Source organism: Anser anser (assembly GCF_964211835.1).
Source record: "Anser anser genome assembly, chromosome: 22".
Lineage (NCBI taxonomy): Eukaryota > Metazoa > Chordata > Aves > Anseriformes > Anatidae > Anser > Anser anser.
The window spans coordinates 8,512,653-8,527,130 of record NC_139743.1 but is presented as its reverse complement, the minus strand read 5'-3'; the positions used below and the strand labels follow the sequence as shown (position 1 = coordinate 8,527,130).

The 14,478-nt window shown below is 46.4% G+C and overlaps 1 protein-coding gene across 8 annotated transcripts in view; it reads right to left on the bottom strand.

Annotated features, from left to right (window-relative positions):
• The window catches only part of ARHGAP32 (Rho GTPase activating protein 32), a 259,764-nt gene that overhangs the window by 45,524 nt on the left and 199,762 nt on the right, over window positions 1-14,478 (bottom strand). The window contains exon 1 of one of the 8 annotated variants that reach the window (XM_083808094.1): window positions 1,833-1,986. The exons of the other annotated variants lie outside the window; for them this stretch is intronic. The gene's annotated coding sequence lies outside the window, so the exon portion shown is untranslated. Of the gene's footprint in view, window positions 1-1,832; window positions 1,987-14,478 lie in introns of those variants that run through there. 8 annotated transcript variants of the gene reach the window in all.

The window sequence follows — 14,478 nt, the reverse complement described above, 5'->3', positions numbered from 1 at the left end:
TCAGCCCGGCTCTGACAGCAGCTAAACCAGGACAAACCGGAGTGACTGCAGTCAAGTTCCTCCAGTTCTGCATGGCAGCACGCTTCAGCTTGGGCGGTGGGTGGAGGCGGGCAATGAAAAAAGATCTGACGTGAACCAACAAACTGCACAAGTTGAATAACGAGGAGCTTGGCAGATGAAGCCCAGTCCTGGACTCAGAGAGTGTCCGCCCTTATGCAAGGCACTGGGAAGACACTGGGAAAGAAGGTATTATTCCTTCAGGAAGGGATATGTGCAATCCATCTGGAATAAGGAGGAGACTCGGGTCAGGGCACAAACCTCCCTTTTCCGCAACCACTTGGCGCAGCCGTTACTTGAGCCCTGCAAACCTCAGCGCACAGGCTCCTCTGAGGTATGTGGTACTCCCAGTATGACAAGTGCCATTATTGCAGCTCTCCCAATCCCGTCACGAGAGATTCCTATCTCCATTTTCACTAGCCAGAGGGCAGTTGTTTACAACCCAGACCAGCTACTTTCAAACTACAAGGTCCTGCTCTTCCAAGATGGATATCATTATGGTTCGTTGCCTATTCGCAACCCTGACTTTTTAAATTGTTTATACTTGAGCTGTTAACACCAGCACCAAGCCCTGAGATGAGTCTGGCATCTGAAACAAAATTCGCACTCACCTGGAGTGGAAACGACACTGAATACAAGGGACATGAGCCTCGTTCGCGTCACACTCACTATATACAGCGCTGGCAGGATAGAACAGCTTTGAAGACGATAAAAATTACATCTTCACATACACCCTCCTTAGGAAGCTGAAGAAGCGTACAAAAGCTTTACCAAAAATGAAAATTGGGCCCAATACGTTTGGGGATTTGCAGCAAACTAAACCGACTTTTGAAGACTTAGGAATGCAGATATTGTATTGTTTTGCGTGCTTTGTTCCTTTCATTTATCTTACCGGTCCTGAGCTTTGACTTCAAAAGAGCCTCTTTTATAGCGCCTGTGTAGTGCCCAGAACAAAGGAGGTCAGGGAAGAGTGAAAAGGGGAGGCCTGCTGTCTTCTCTGCCATAAATAATAAGATCCTGCAGGGCATTTAGTCCTTAAAACGGCCAATAGCTTCTAGGAGACTTTCTGAACAAACACGAACAGACGAGCCACGGCTACTTGCAAAGTGCCTCCCATGATCACAGTAACTGCTCTCCCTGGCAATTGTATTTTCCAGAGCGTGCATTCGCTGCCCTGGGGCTCCAGCGAACAATGAAGTAGCATTTTTAAACAGGAAGCCCCCTTTCCTGAACAACAGCATCAACAACATGAACACTTAGGAACGCATCCTACGTCCTCCGAGTGCCAGTCTGGGGAGGGAGGGAAAACGAAAGCATAAAGCCATACGCAAAAACCTCCTGACATTCAAAAGCTCGACATTCCCGTCCGTCAGCTGCTGCTTCCGAGCTCGGTCCGGACCCGCACAGGGCTCTCATCCCTGCAGCCCCGGGACCGCTGCGGGCACGGCTCCGGCCTGGGAGCTCCGGCTGCTGAACTCCTTCTCCCTGGGGTGCGGGGGCTCCTCGCGCCCACCCTGCCCGCCACGAAAGCCCCAGCAGCTCCGGCCTTGCACGACGCTCCGGTGCAATACAGCAGTGCAGGACCGGGGAGCTACGGGGCAGAAAGGCGCGGGAGAAGCCGGCAGCCAGAGGCCGGCAGGTGCCCGGCTGCGTTTTGTTAGAATATAAACGCCTTGCAATGAGGAGAGCGGTCCCGAACGGCAAAGTCGAGACCGAGCAACAAGTGGGCGGGGGTCGGAGGTGGGGGGGGGGGGAAGAGCAGAGCGCTGCCTTACCTCCCTGTCGCTTGTCGTCGGCCGGGGGTGGCTCTGGCAGCCTCCCGGGGCTCGGAGCAGCCTCCCGGGGCTCTGGCAGCCTCCCGGCCCCGCACCGCCGCGCTCACCGCCCCTGCAGCCGCCGCCGCCGCCAGGCCCCTCCCCGGCTCCCGCAGCCCCGCCGGCCCGGCCCGGCCCGGCCCCACCTCCCGCAGGTGCCTCCCTCCTTCTCCTCCTCCTCCTCCTCCTCCCCGGCCCCGGCCTCCCCGAGCGGCCCCCGGGCCCGGGGGGCAGAGGTCGGCGTGAGGAGGCGGAGGTCAGGCGGCAGGGGTTGGGGCACGGAGCCCGCGGCGCCCCGCGGCAGCGGGCCCGGCGCTGTGAGGGCCGGGCCCCGGCGGGGCCTCGCACCCCGGGGCTCGCCCCTCGGACACTCGGCCCCCGGGGTGTCCGCGCCGTGGATCCCTTTGTGGTGCTACCTTACGGAATTGTGCCCTGAGGGGCTGCGTGGCCACAGCACGAAGCGACGGCACGCTTCGCGGCCGCGTTGATCAGATCGCGGAGAACAACTCCGAATTCTCCAGGGTCCCCGTTGGCAAAAAGCGAAGCCAAGCGACGTGGGTCATTTCACAGTGACCCAGTTCACAGCCCAGCTCCAAAACCCTCTCAGCATCCCCCTGCCAGAGCACAAAGCACACCTTGCTGCGACTTGGCCACAGCAGGGCATGGCAGGGACAAAACCACTCGGTGACCTGAGCCGAGCAGCCTGGCCTTTTGCAAGTGCCAGGGGACCTGATGGCTTCCCTGCATCGATCTTGTGCTTGAGGACTACATACTGCTGCTGCTCTCTTTCTCCACGCTGACCCCAAGCTCCTCGGTCCGTACAGGGCTGCAATGCACTTCATCAATCTCACTAATTGCTATCACACACTTTAAAATGTGGGATCACTAGATAAGTTGGGCAACCTCAGGGTCAGAAGGATTAAAGAGGAATCTGTTTGTATTCAGGCAGGCATCTTGGTCATCAGGAGGGTAAAACATTTCTTCTTTTGGTGTTCACAATTTCTCCTCAAGCAAACGTGTTGTTTTCAAAATCGTTTGCTGACTTGTGTCTCCAAGCTACTTATTATACTTGGTATTTATGACAGGAACTGTTTCGCTTGGACAAGGATCACAGCACCACATTACTTTTTTCCGTAGCAGCAGAGAGTGACTCCTAGAATCCAGATCTATACACGTGTATGTACAATTTGCATACCAAATCTGCTTCCTGGTACCAGCTGAATATTTCAGGAACTTTCCCCCTGTCAAGCCCATTAATAAAAATTGGTACAATCCCAACACAAACAGGGAACAAATACAACAGAAGCAATGCTACCCAAAATCCACATGCAGAATGCACACCCAATAATTCAGAACAAAAAACAAGCTACACAGGATTGCAAAGTAGTACTGCTTGCAGCTACTCAAAACTGCCACGATCATGATCAGGTTCCTTTTTTTTTTTTTTTTTTTTTTTTTTTAACTGTAGTCCAGGCTGGGGCTGGCAGAACCCTACAAGGCCGACTGACTGTGCTGTGACAAACTGTTCCAGTTTGCACAAGTTTGCTGGTGCACCATGTCAAGCTAAGGCCAGAGGTCACAATCCTGTTTTTGCTACTCAGAGCAGGAGTATAACAGCCGCATCACAAATAACACAGAGCTCTGTAGATGTGTGTATTACCTTTGGAGATCACAGCTCTGACCATCAACAGTACTTGAGATATTTTACTGTGTGGTCCACAATGTCTGCTTTAAAGGGAGAACTACCTGGTCTGAGGAAACAAGCCATCAAGTGGTAAGCAGCTGTACATCTGTCACACACAACACCGAACAGAATCGTACAACAGAGCTCATAGCTGCAGAGATCTTTGTAAATCTGACTTAGCCATCCTGATACTTCATATTTTTATGATGATATTTAAACATCCACAGCATAATGCTGTTTTCCTAATGGTACACTTCCCCCCCACACACACCTGCAGTTTGTTGCTTGTGAAGAGAAGTACTTAATGCTTGCTACAAAATGCCCTTCCTTCAGGAACGAAACCTGAGCAATGCGGGACGTGGCTTTTCTGAACCTGGAAACAAAAGTCTGCTTTTGGCACAGCACTCACTGCACGACAGCGAAAGGACTCGGTCACACCACCGCAGAGACGCTACTTCTCTGCCTCTGCCGCTTATGGGCTCTGCCCTAAACCAGGAATCTTTGCCCTCAAAAGCCCTGAACAGCGCTGGGATGCCCTCTTTCTTCTGAATCTCTTGATTGAAAAAAAAAAAAATCTTCACATGAATCTCATTTTCTGTTCATAATTTATTTTGCTGGATTATTTTAAGCAACAAAAACAAGTGGAAGAGAGGAATTCTCCACTGCTTATGTGTTCATCAGCTTGCAGTGGAGCAGAAGAGGCAGGTAATGAACATCTCTCTCTTAAACACAGCTAACAAGAACAAGCATTTGAAACCACAGATGAAAAGGCTCCATCCACACACTTGTCACAAAATCAATCCTTAAAGCATTCTTAAATTTAACCTATCTTCTAAAAGTTATTTCAGACGTAAGTACTGGGGAGGCAGAGTAACCTAGAAAACATTATTAATATACTCTGTAGTTTTTTCCACTTTCTGGTTTTGCAAATTTGACCACTGAAGGAAGCTTCAAGCCATTATTAGAAGTTAGGCAGCCAGTATTTTTCAATGCTGTTTCTTACTCAGCTACACTTATCCTGCAATCAAATACTCTCAAAACATGCAAAAAAGAACCCCCAAACAACCAACCTCCCTTTTCTGGGGAGAAATTAACATTGAAGATGGGAGATCAAAAAGCAAAAAACAACTAGAACAGCAAACCGTTCAATAGATGGGCATGGAATAACCTCAAAACTTGGCTTCACAGAGCTCACAGAAGTCAGTTTTGACATAAAGGTATTTTCCAACCTTTGTGAATTTCATTCACAAAGGTAAAAAAGCAGTTAAAATGATATCACACGTAGCCAAGTGGGTAACAGACGACTTTCCCTTGCCCTTCCTTCCCTTTAGCAAAAGCAAGTTCCCATGAGAACAAGTCAAAGAATTTGATGCAAGCTTTCTGATGCAGTCACAGGATTAACTGCTGAAGAAGAATGAGCGCGACACCAACACAAGTTCTTAAATGAAATCCTGTAGATGAAACTTCAGATCAGCCAAGTCTTCTGAATTAATCAAATGCAAGCTGATTCGTGAGCTGGCGAAGCAAACCCTAAAGGCCTGAGCAATGTTTGGATCTGTACTTTGCAGCAGTTTAAATTCACTGCTGGCAGAGGAAGAGCAAAGAAGCGAAAGCAGGATGGCAAGACAGAGAGGGACAGAGTAGTATTCTTGCCTTGGCTGCTAGCACAGGATTTTTGATGCAGACATTCTGCAGATCTTCTCCAAGCAGTGGACAATACATCCTTTTATGTGTTCGCTTCAGGATTGCCCCGCACATATACCATGGCCATGCCCAAACCAATTCGTTCTTATAAAGCCAAACAAACGCTATGGATTTGCCAGCACGTACTCTCCAGCTCCACTCACATCTTACACTATTTAGAGTTTCACACAGATACACATCTCTAAGGGCATCAGGGCAACAGCCAGATGGAGCCAGAGCCCAAGCTCCACTCCTGTGCATGCAGAGAGGTGATGGTGGAGCTGCTCAGCCTGCATGAACGACCAGGACCAGGCTTTAAGCGGAGATCTGATCTATGCACTACCACGACCCTCGATAAACCCATTTGCCAGTGCAAGAAGGGGTCAGTGCTATGGGCTGTCATCTAAGGTTAAAGTTGCCTGGAAATATTTCTGAGCCACAACTTGGCTCCCACACTAATTGACAGAATTATTCAGGAAAAAGAAGAAGAAAAGCAGAGCGGAACAAACTACCTTTTTTCCATGATTTCAAAGCTCTTACCACAATTGCGGAATTTTGCTCAAGCCAACTATTATTAGAGTTAAGTCCCACTTTGACAGAGCTTGTGAGAAAGGAAAAAATATCTAGTTTAAAAATAACAACAACAAAACAAAACAAAAAAAGCTAAGTGGAGAGCAGTGAGAAACAAGCACAGAAGAAGTGAAAAGAAAGCTGACCTTATTATTAGCACGGTGGTGCCTCCAACACCCCTGTGCTCAGCCAAGTTTCACCGCTGCACTTCACAAGCAGCCATCCTATTTTGGTGGATTCAACCTCTCAAAAGAGAAGCACGCCTGCCACAAATGCCATGATTATTTCCATAACAAAACCACTAATACATTTCTTTCTTACCTACACAATACACAGATCTACATAATTATTTCTGAACCTATGCATACAGATCGTGCACAGATACATACACCACCACTATTCATTTTCTTTTCCAGTTAAAATTCCCCAAGAAACGTGGGCAAGACTTGCCACAAAATCACTTGTCAAACTCTGGGGAGCCTGAAGCTGCTGTCTCTGGGTTCAGCTTCTTCAGAAAGCCCCAGAGGCTATGGGTGACCATAGACATGGAAGAAATTGCCCAGGAGGGAATGCAGAAATTAATCTGCCTCTTCCTTCCACCTGTGTTTCATGCATGTCCCCAGGGACTTGAGGGGACTGGAGGCGGGTTCCCAGTGCTGTGCCTACACCGGGAGTGCCTCCCAGTGGAGATGCAGAATATGCTGACCCAAGACATTTCTCAGCTGGCAGCGCTGCTGCTTCCTTGACATAACCCCAGCCGACAACAGGGCTCTTCTGCCAGGACAGCTGTGCCCACACCCGACTGGGTGTGCAGGGCTTTTTGTGGTGGCGTGTTCTTTTTTTGGCAGATAAGCTGTGTCAGCTCTGGCTGCTATCTCTTCCTTACTTACAGCGGGATCAGCTGTGCCAGGAAAAACATGAGTGCAAATCTGGCCTGAGGTTGGACACAGAGGCCTCATTCACTGATGCCCTGCACCTGTGCTGTTACTGATATTGCACAAAGCAGCCGAAAGGTTGCCAGAGCAATCACCTTTTTTGCTCATTTTGCACTTGCGCACGTGACTGCACAGGGTACAAGGCAATGCTCATGTGAAATGGCTTATCCCTGTAAATTGCTTGCTTTGCACACACGGCAGTTGTTTCTGCAGGCACAAAGCTCCCCCCTTGTGGGCTACGGGGAGGGAGACAGGCAGGTCTTGCAGCTGACTTGGAAACACCCTTTTCATTTCAGGTAAAGAAAAAAAAAAGCTATTAATGAAGGAGCAAAACCACACTGTATCCATCTCCTCATCTCAGGTCCCCAGAGCCTGCAGATGCCCTTTTGGTTTAGTCCAGACTTCTCCTCTTCTCCCTGCAGCTCTTTTCCCAAACCACGGAGCCTCCTGGCCAGCCTCCTTCCTCTGCTTCTGACCCTGCCTCCCAGGGGTTGTTCAGACAGGGCGGCAATGCCCGGCTCTCTTCTCCTAAAGGGAAAACTCCATTCTTTCAAACCCAGACCTCCTGAAGAAAAAAGAAAACTTCAACCGATTTACCCACAAATAACTGATAACCATCAAAGTACGTTTCCATAGCACCTACAACATGCTACAGAAATATCTGTTTTTCCCAACTGCAAATACTGCATCAGCTGCGAACATTACCTAAGACTCCACAGTCTGTGGGTATGAAACACAGTCATGGGTGCTTAAAAAACCCTGCCAAAATGCATGCTTTCTTCTTACTGCCAGAAAACATCTGCACTGTTAAAGGATTAAAGGATTAAGAAGAAAAAAAAATTCACTGCCTTCCTAATGCTATGTATCCCTAGGAATTTATTTGAAACTCTTAAAATTCTTGCTCATCCCTCACTTATGAGCGAGCCAGAATTTATGGGTTTTATTTCTGTGGTCAGAAAAAGTATTTCAGATTTGCCTCTGAAGGCTGTATTCAAAAACAAGTTATAGACAGAAGTATGTTCTCATAGACAGAGGCACAGTGCAGTCTGCAGAAAAAAAAATTGATAGTTTTTAACTTTTAGGACTTTTTTTTTTCTTTGAGTTCCATGAAAATCTATCATTTGTCCCAGTTCGGAAGAGGACTCCCAGAACTGCTATGCACTGGCATCCACATCCTTATGTGCCTGCAACCCGCTGGACACCCCCAGTTTCCTGAAATGCTGAGCAACCTCAGAAATCTTCAGGTATCTTTTTACAGAGCTCTATAGAAAAACTTATCAAAAACTTGCCCTGCTGCAAAGGGAAAGGGGGCATTTTGAAGATAACTCTCAGTTTCAGCTGTGCAAATCCTACTGGAAATCCTCTGCCTCCGTGGCTGGCTCTGGGGAAAGCCGGGGGGGTTGCTGTGCCCCCACACTGGGGAGGGAAAAGGGAAGAAAACCCCAGAGCCCTGGAGCAGCCTGCTCATACAGAGGTCTCCCTGGCGCCTTCTCCCAAACTAACGCTGAGAAAGCAAAACTAAACACACAGCTCAGTGCTGCTTGGCTTGCTGAAGCAAAATGCAACTACTGCGAAATTCACTCCCTAAAATGGGGTTGAAGAGAGACGCTTCAGTAGCTGGGGCAGGACATCATCAGGCTGCTGCTCTTGGGATGCACCAGCTGGGGAGGAAGGGAAACGGAGCTTGGGGTTGGTGGAGGCTGGATTGAGCCCACAGGTGCTTTGTTCCTGTAGTTCCTCTGCCAAACACCACATCTAACAGAATTTGGACACCTAACTACCATACGTTCCTTGCAGCAGCCTTCTAAAGGGAAAAACCTGACAGAATGTGAGTGCTACAAAAACAGCCTAAAAGCTGTATCCAGTCCCGAGCCCAAGAGTTTTTCATTCTAGGCCAAGATCAACTTCAGATTACTTACTGACGCTTACTTTTCCAATGAACACAGAATATGTAATTTAGAGTTTCTGTCAGTATCTGTTCCTAGAATACAGGCTCTAGGAAGCTGTTCTCTCTAACTCATACTTTCCGGCAGAATCACAGATTTTATGGTGCGACTTGCATAGGAGACCAGATGAATCCTGTATATAGCAGCATTTCCACAGATCAGCCCACAGTTCTGATTCCTTTCTGTTTCTGCCAAAAAAATGAGAAGGGAAAAAGGGAGGGGGGGGGGGGGAAGAATCACTTTGAACAAGGGAGGGAGAGCAAAGAGAAAGGGAGACTGCGGAAACGAAAAACTAACAGGAAAACGCTGCTGCAGTTCTGATTTGTACTTCGATTCTGCACACGAATTTAAAGAACTAAAAAGACTGACAACTGCAATAGCATGTCTTATAGCTGTGTGCAGTCCTGAGTAGTAATGGCAATAAATCCCCTCCTCCTAAAAACAGGTAATTACTGGCGCAATTCAGAAAAATGAGCACTGAAAGCAAGCAATTCAACATAATAATGGAAGCCCAAGTTTGGCATTCCTGACGTATCCAAGATGCAAACTACCAGCAAAATAATACTGCTAAGAAAAATTCTTTGTTTTTAATGCAAGCATCCAACAAACCACTTATTACAGGAGTAAAATAAAGTCTTAAAGCCTAGCTAAAAAATAAATCCTCCTTTGGTGACTTTAGAAGGCAGCCATGGAAGCAGAGACGAGGACTTCAGCACTGGGAGAGCTGAGGCAGCTTTACACATAGGGAACCACAAGAAGATTTGCAATCGTTTGAAATACAATTAGGAAAAATGCCTGGCACTTACCAAGCACTTAAAATCACCACGTTGCAGAAACATTAGCCTCCTTAATAAACTTAAATACAATACCAGCATTGTGGAGAGCTGAACCCAAGCGAGCTCTGACTGGCTGTACTTATTAGTATCATTTCAATATCAAATACCCATTAACCTATTCATTATACTCAAACAATACACTGGGACCATCTACATGAAATGTACAGTTACCACGTGAATTCATTTCAACCTCAAAACAAAGGGATGTAAGAAGACGACATGTTGCCGTAATGCTTCCCAAGGAATATGTCTTATCGCCAGCCTTACTGTAAAGCCCCGATCTAACCTGCTGGAAACAAAAAGTTACACAATTTGCTACTCAGTCTATCCTAAAACACCATTTCCATTTTCTTCTGATGCACTTGGGAAATCCAGGAAAACAAAAGTCCAGATACAATTTATTGAAACAACAAAGAAGAAATGTCTGCTATCAAGTACCTCTCCATAATCGGCGATCAGATTGTTTAAGCACATAAAATCTACCAGAGAGGCATCTCAGTTCCTTAGTTTCACTTGAACACTTCAATTTTACCTAATGTTAGTTCTGCAAATCTGTAGCGACGTTGTCATGACAATGCCAACACAACACAGTTGTTTTCTGCTATCACTGCGCAAGTGGGCAGACATTAGGGTCATTTACGTTGCCATAAAACTACAGCATGTAACCACATTTCTTTTCTCTCTTATTCGAGCAAGTTCTTTCCTCCGGAACATGGTCAAAGAGGGTTTGGCACACTCTTTGGATATAGCATTCGGAGGCCCAAATTGAACGCCTGGGAAAAGAAGAACACTTTACATTTAAAAATTCATCAGTCAGGAAAAAAAAGAAGCTAATTTATGGTACAGACTAACAGCCACTGATACTACAGAGCAACCACACGCTCACATTCAAGACCTGTTAAGCAGCACTGTTAAGATTTGGACTCACGGACCTGAATGAAATCATTGCAGAAAATCTGTTTGTGGGGAGATTCTTACAGTCAGGCATTGGCTTTTTCAGCCATCAGATATTAAAATAATCACAAAATCTTAATGATAAACTATTTTGACTACATCTAGCTTCTGTAAGCAAACCTAGGGTGTTAGTACATAGTTATTGCTATCACGTACAGTGTTAGGCTTGGTTAGGACACCGAGAGACTAATTGTACTTAACGGGCTCTACCTGAGCTCAGCTGGGAGTGGTTCAGAGCCTCTGTAACACATGCAGAACCTGGCTTTACACTATCCATCTCCAAATCTGCACATAATTAACGTCGGGTGGGAAGAGGGCAGAGGGACAGACAGAAGGCAAGAGAAAGGACAAAGTTAAATTAAAATATCTCCTGGAGCAAACTGCAGGAGACTAACAGTTTGATTTGTAGAGACAGCAATTAGAGAAACAGTGCTACAGAAACGCGGATTTCAGTGTCGTGCGTTCTACGGTGTCGCTTTTCTGGCATGTTCTAGACCTGAGGCACTCCTAACTAGCAAGGGCTCTGTGCAAAAGTGAAGGGATATGCCAGGCTCACAGGATGAACAGCAAAAAAGATGAGGTGAGCTGAAATAAACCGACCGAGCACCCAAATTCCAAGGAAACTTGAGCTGCTGAGGATGCAGGTGGACGCTACTGGTACCCGAGCATCTGGCTTAAGGCTGGCTCAGGCCTGAGCACAGCAGATGCAGTCTAATTCTCAGCTCTAGTGCTAACAAACACACAGTACGTAAACACATCACTGCAAACACTTTTCACTTTAAAAAAGTTTTGAAAAATTCTATAAAATAGATCCCAATTTAGTTTGGCAAATGCTTGTTGAAGAATCGCAGATGTTTAAACATAGCCGCAACTTGCACAACAGGGGGCTTTGCTAGGGCTGGGAGACTGCAGATTCCGAGTGCATTTTCAGAGGCACTCTGTCCCAGTTTCAAAACCATACTTTGCCCCATGCCTCCCTACTCAGATCTCAGCTTGTTTTACATGGGGGAGCCGAGGGCCAAAAAAGAACCTCAGGGTCTAAAAACTGCATCCTGAGCACAGAAAGTAACTTCCCCCAACACCGGCAGAGCCTGAACAGGCCCCAGAAGCTTTCATACTTAAAAAAAAATACATCAAGTATCTTCCTAAATTGCTAGTAACAGAAGACATGCAACCATGATCTTTGGTACACAGAAACATCATAAACAAGAACCGCCAGCGCAGACCACAGAGCAGAACTTAGGCACGGGGGGGAGCGGCACACGATCTCTGGTGGCGCTCTGTGCGGAGCGATAGCCAAGTCTCTAATCTCTGTTGCAATTCCATGACTCACAGAGGGACACGGCTGTCAAAGGAAATTAATTTCACACGAAAAACGAGCAGAACCACTAACACACTAACAAGCCCTGTACCTTTGAGTAGAAGTATCCTAGCTGTTCTAGTGGTGAACTCCTCCTCACGAACAGCTTAAAAAAGGGTGGCTGAACGCTAACCTTTCAGGTTAAGCGAGCTGAAATGTGGCTGTTCTTTGTCTTCAAAATAAAAAGGGGGAAAAAGCCACAAAAACAAACAAACAACAACAAAAAAACCACCTACTTTTATTATCTGAAGTTAACTATTACCAAACCCTAGTGGGAATGGCATCTCTGAAGGGCCCCATACGTGCAAGGAGCTGCACCAGTCCCTACCTGCACGTTTGAAGGAAACTCCCCAGTCCTTACCAGTGCCCACTGTTCTGACCTCCCAAACTTTTTGGCAGGCTATATACTGGATGTAGTCAGTCACAGCAATTTTGCCCTCAATCTTAAAAACACTACCTGAGTTTAAATACCCCTGGCTCTTGTTGGTTGGGATACTTGCAGTGGGAGAAGCCACACACAGGCTCCATGACCCCATCTGAAACACAAACCCTGTTCTCCCTTTCCTCTTTGAAGTCTCCTCCTTCTTTCTGTTCGGAGAGCATTTGATGATCCGGGCTCACGCTCTGCAAGGTGCTCAGGACGTGAAGTCTGCACCCCAGAAACAAGGCGCTTTCTGTCAAAGCACTCTCCTCTCCGTAGGAGCCTGCTTCCGTGTCACTGGGCTATCAGCACCTCCTCGGGGCCAACAGGCTGCAGGCGTGCGTGGGCATGGGGCAAGTATGTGTACACCTATACACGTACACACATATTCCATATTTACATAAAAATATATACATAATATTTGCGTAGCCAGTGTTAAGACTGATTTATGAAATCCAAATAACATCCCTTTGGGAGCTGGTATGTGTAAATGAGACCTTTATCATAAAACATTAAGTCTATGGAAACAGCCTCAATTTTGCTGGCAATAGGCTATTGTTATGAGGTTTAGGTTACCACTAGCTGGACCTAAATACAGGATCACAGCAGCATGAAGCAGGACGCTCTGCCTAAGCAAGCCACCTCCATCTGACACCCAGTTTCACTTGGGCCATTGTGAAATACCACGTACAAAGGGCATATTTTCATCTTTTAGCCAAAAAAAAAAAAAAAAAAGTTTTGCTTCTGAATATTTTCAAGTTGTAATGTACTTTCAGACCCATGTTAAAAATGGGTGATGGAGAGAAATTAAACTTCTCTTTCTTTCAAATTGGCATTCTCACTTGGTTGCCCAGCACTTTAGAGGGCGATTTCTTGCAGTTATGGTATTATTGACTCAGAATGATTCTATCAGCTCTCACAGAGAAAAGTTAGAATTGGTTTCTTTGTTTCCCTGCTGTATTATGTTTTATGTCCAAAGAGCTTTTACGAAGGCACAGTGTTAGACTGAAGTTTTGTTTTTGGTTCCCTGAATATCCTTCAAAGCAACAGTGCTACTGAATGGCACATACAGAAGGAAAAAAGAGAGAGAGACAGAAAGAAAGAAACAAGGAATAAATGAAAACGTACAAGGGGGGAAGTAGCTCCAGGACGCTGGACGGGCTCCGTGGGCAGGGGAGACTGGGAAGGTATCATTAAAAAAAAGAAAAAACAAACAAAAAAGTTGGTTAAAACATGCACCCATTCCAAATGGGTTAATTTCACACAAAGCTCAGCTAGGCTGTACACAGTGCAACACATAACCACAGGCTCACTCCATGTTGTTGGTGCTTTATTCCCTGAACACTTTGGAAATTCATTAGGATCCAAGAATTCCCCACCCAGTGTGTCCCAACTCAAAAAAGAAAAAAAAAAGGCATTTAGCATGTTTGAACTTTTAGCACAAGGCCCAACCCTCCTGAGCAACAGAGAACCGCAGGATTTGTTTGCATTGCTCCCAGTGCCTGTTAAGCAGTCTACGGTTAAGCCTATGTGTAAGTACTTTGTTGAGTCAGGAACTGGGCTGGAAGATGCAGTGTGTCTTTATATAAATGGACAATGCCAACCTCTTAAAAAAAAAAAAAAGAAACAAAACTTCGTAAATTTACATTTTGTGTAAGTGGGTTCCTAGCACATTCGGCTTTCCTCCATTTCTAGTGGTAATTCAGCAGACAGCTGCTTTATCTTACATTTTATTCTGTACAAAAAGGAAAACAAAATTGTCTAAGATATATGTTTTCCTCTTGACAAAAGGTTTTCTTCCTGAAAACCACCAATTGCAGACACTGCTGAGGCTTTGCTCTTGCTGCCTCGGCCCCAAGCGTTGGCTTTTTGCTTGGATGAAATTAAGAAAACACAAAGTCCAGAAATGACTTCTCCACAGATTAGACCGGTTCTAATCTGGGCTTTAAGCAAGTTGGCATTGTCCTGCCTAAAGCAGCAGCTTCTTCCCAAAGAAGCAGCTTTTACACTCACATCGATGACCTCCATCCCCAAATGTTTGTCCCTCCACTCAACGGGAGCTGAGAGAAGGTGATTTCTTGAAGGAGGGGCCCTTAGGCCTGTCAGCACTGAAGGCACATCTTCTGTCTTCTCTATCAAGAGCTCCTGGCCGCCCTGAGCGTGTTAGTATGTCTGCTCCCACACTGAAAACAGTACCTGTCTTGGCTCAATGAAAGTC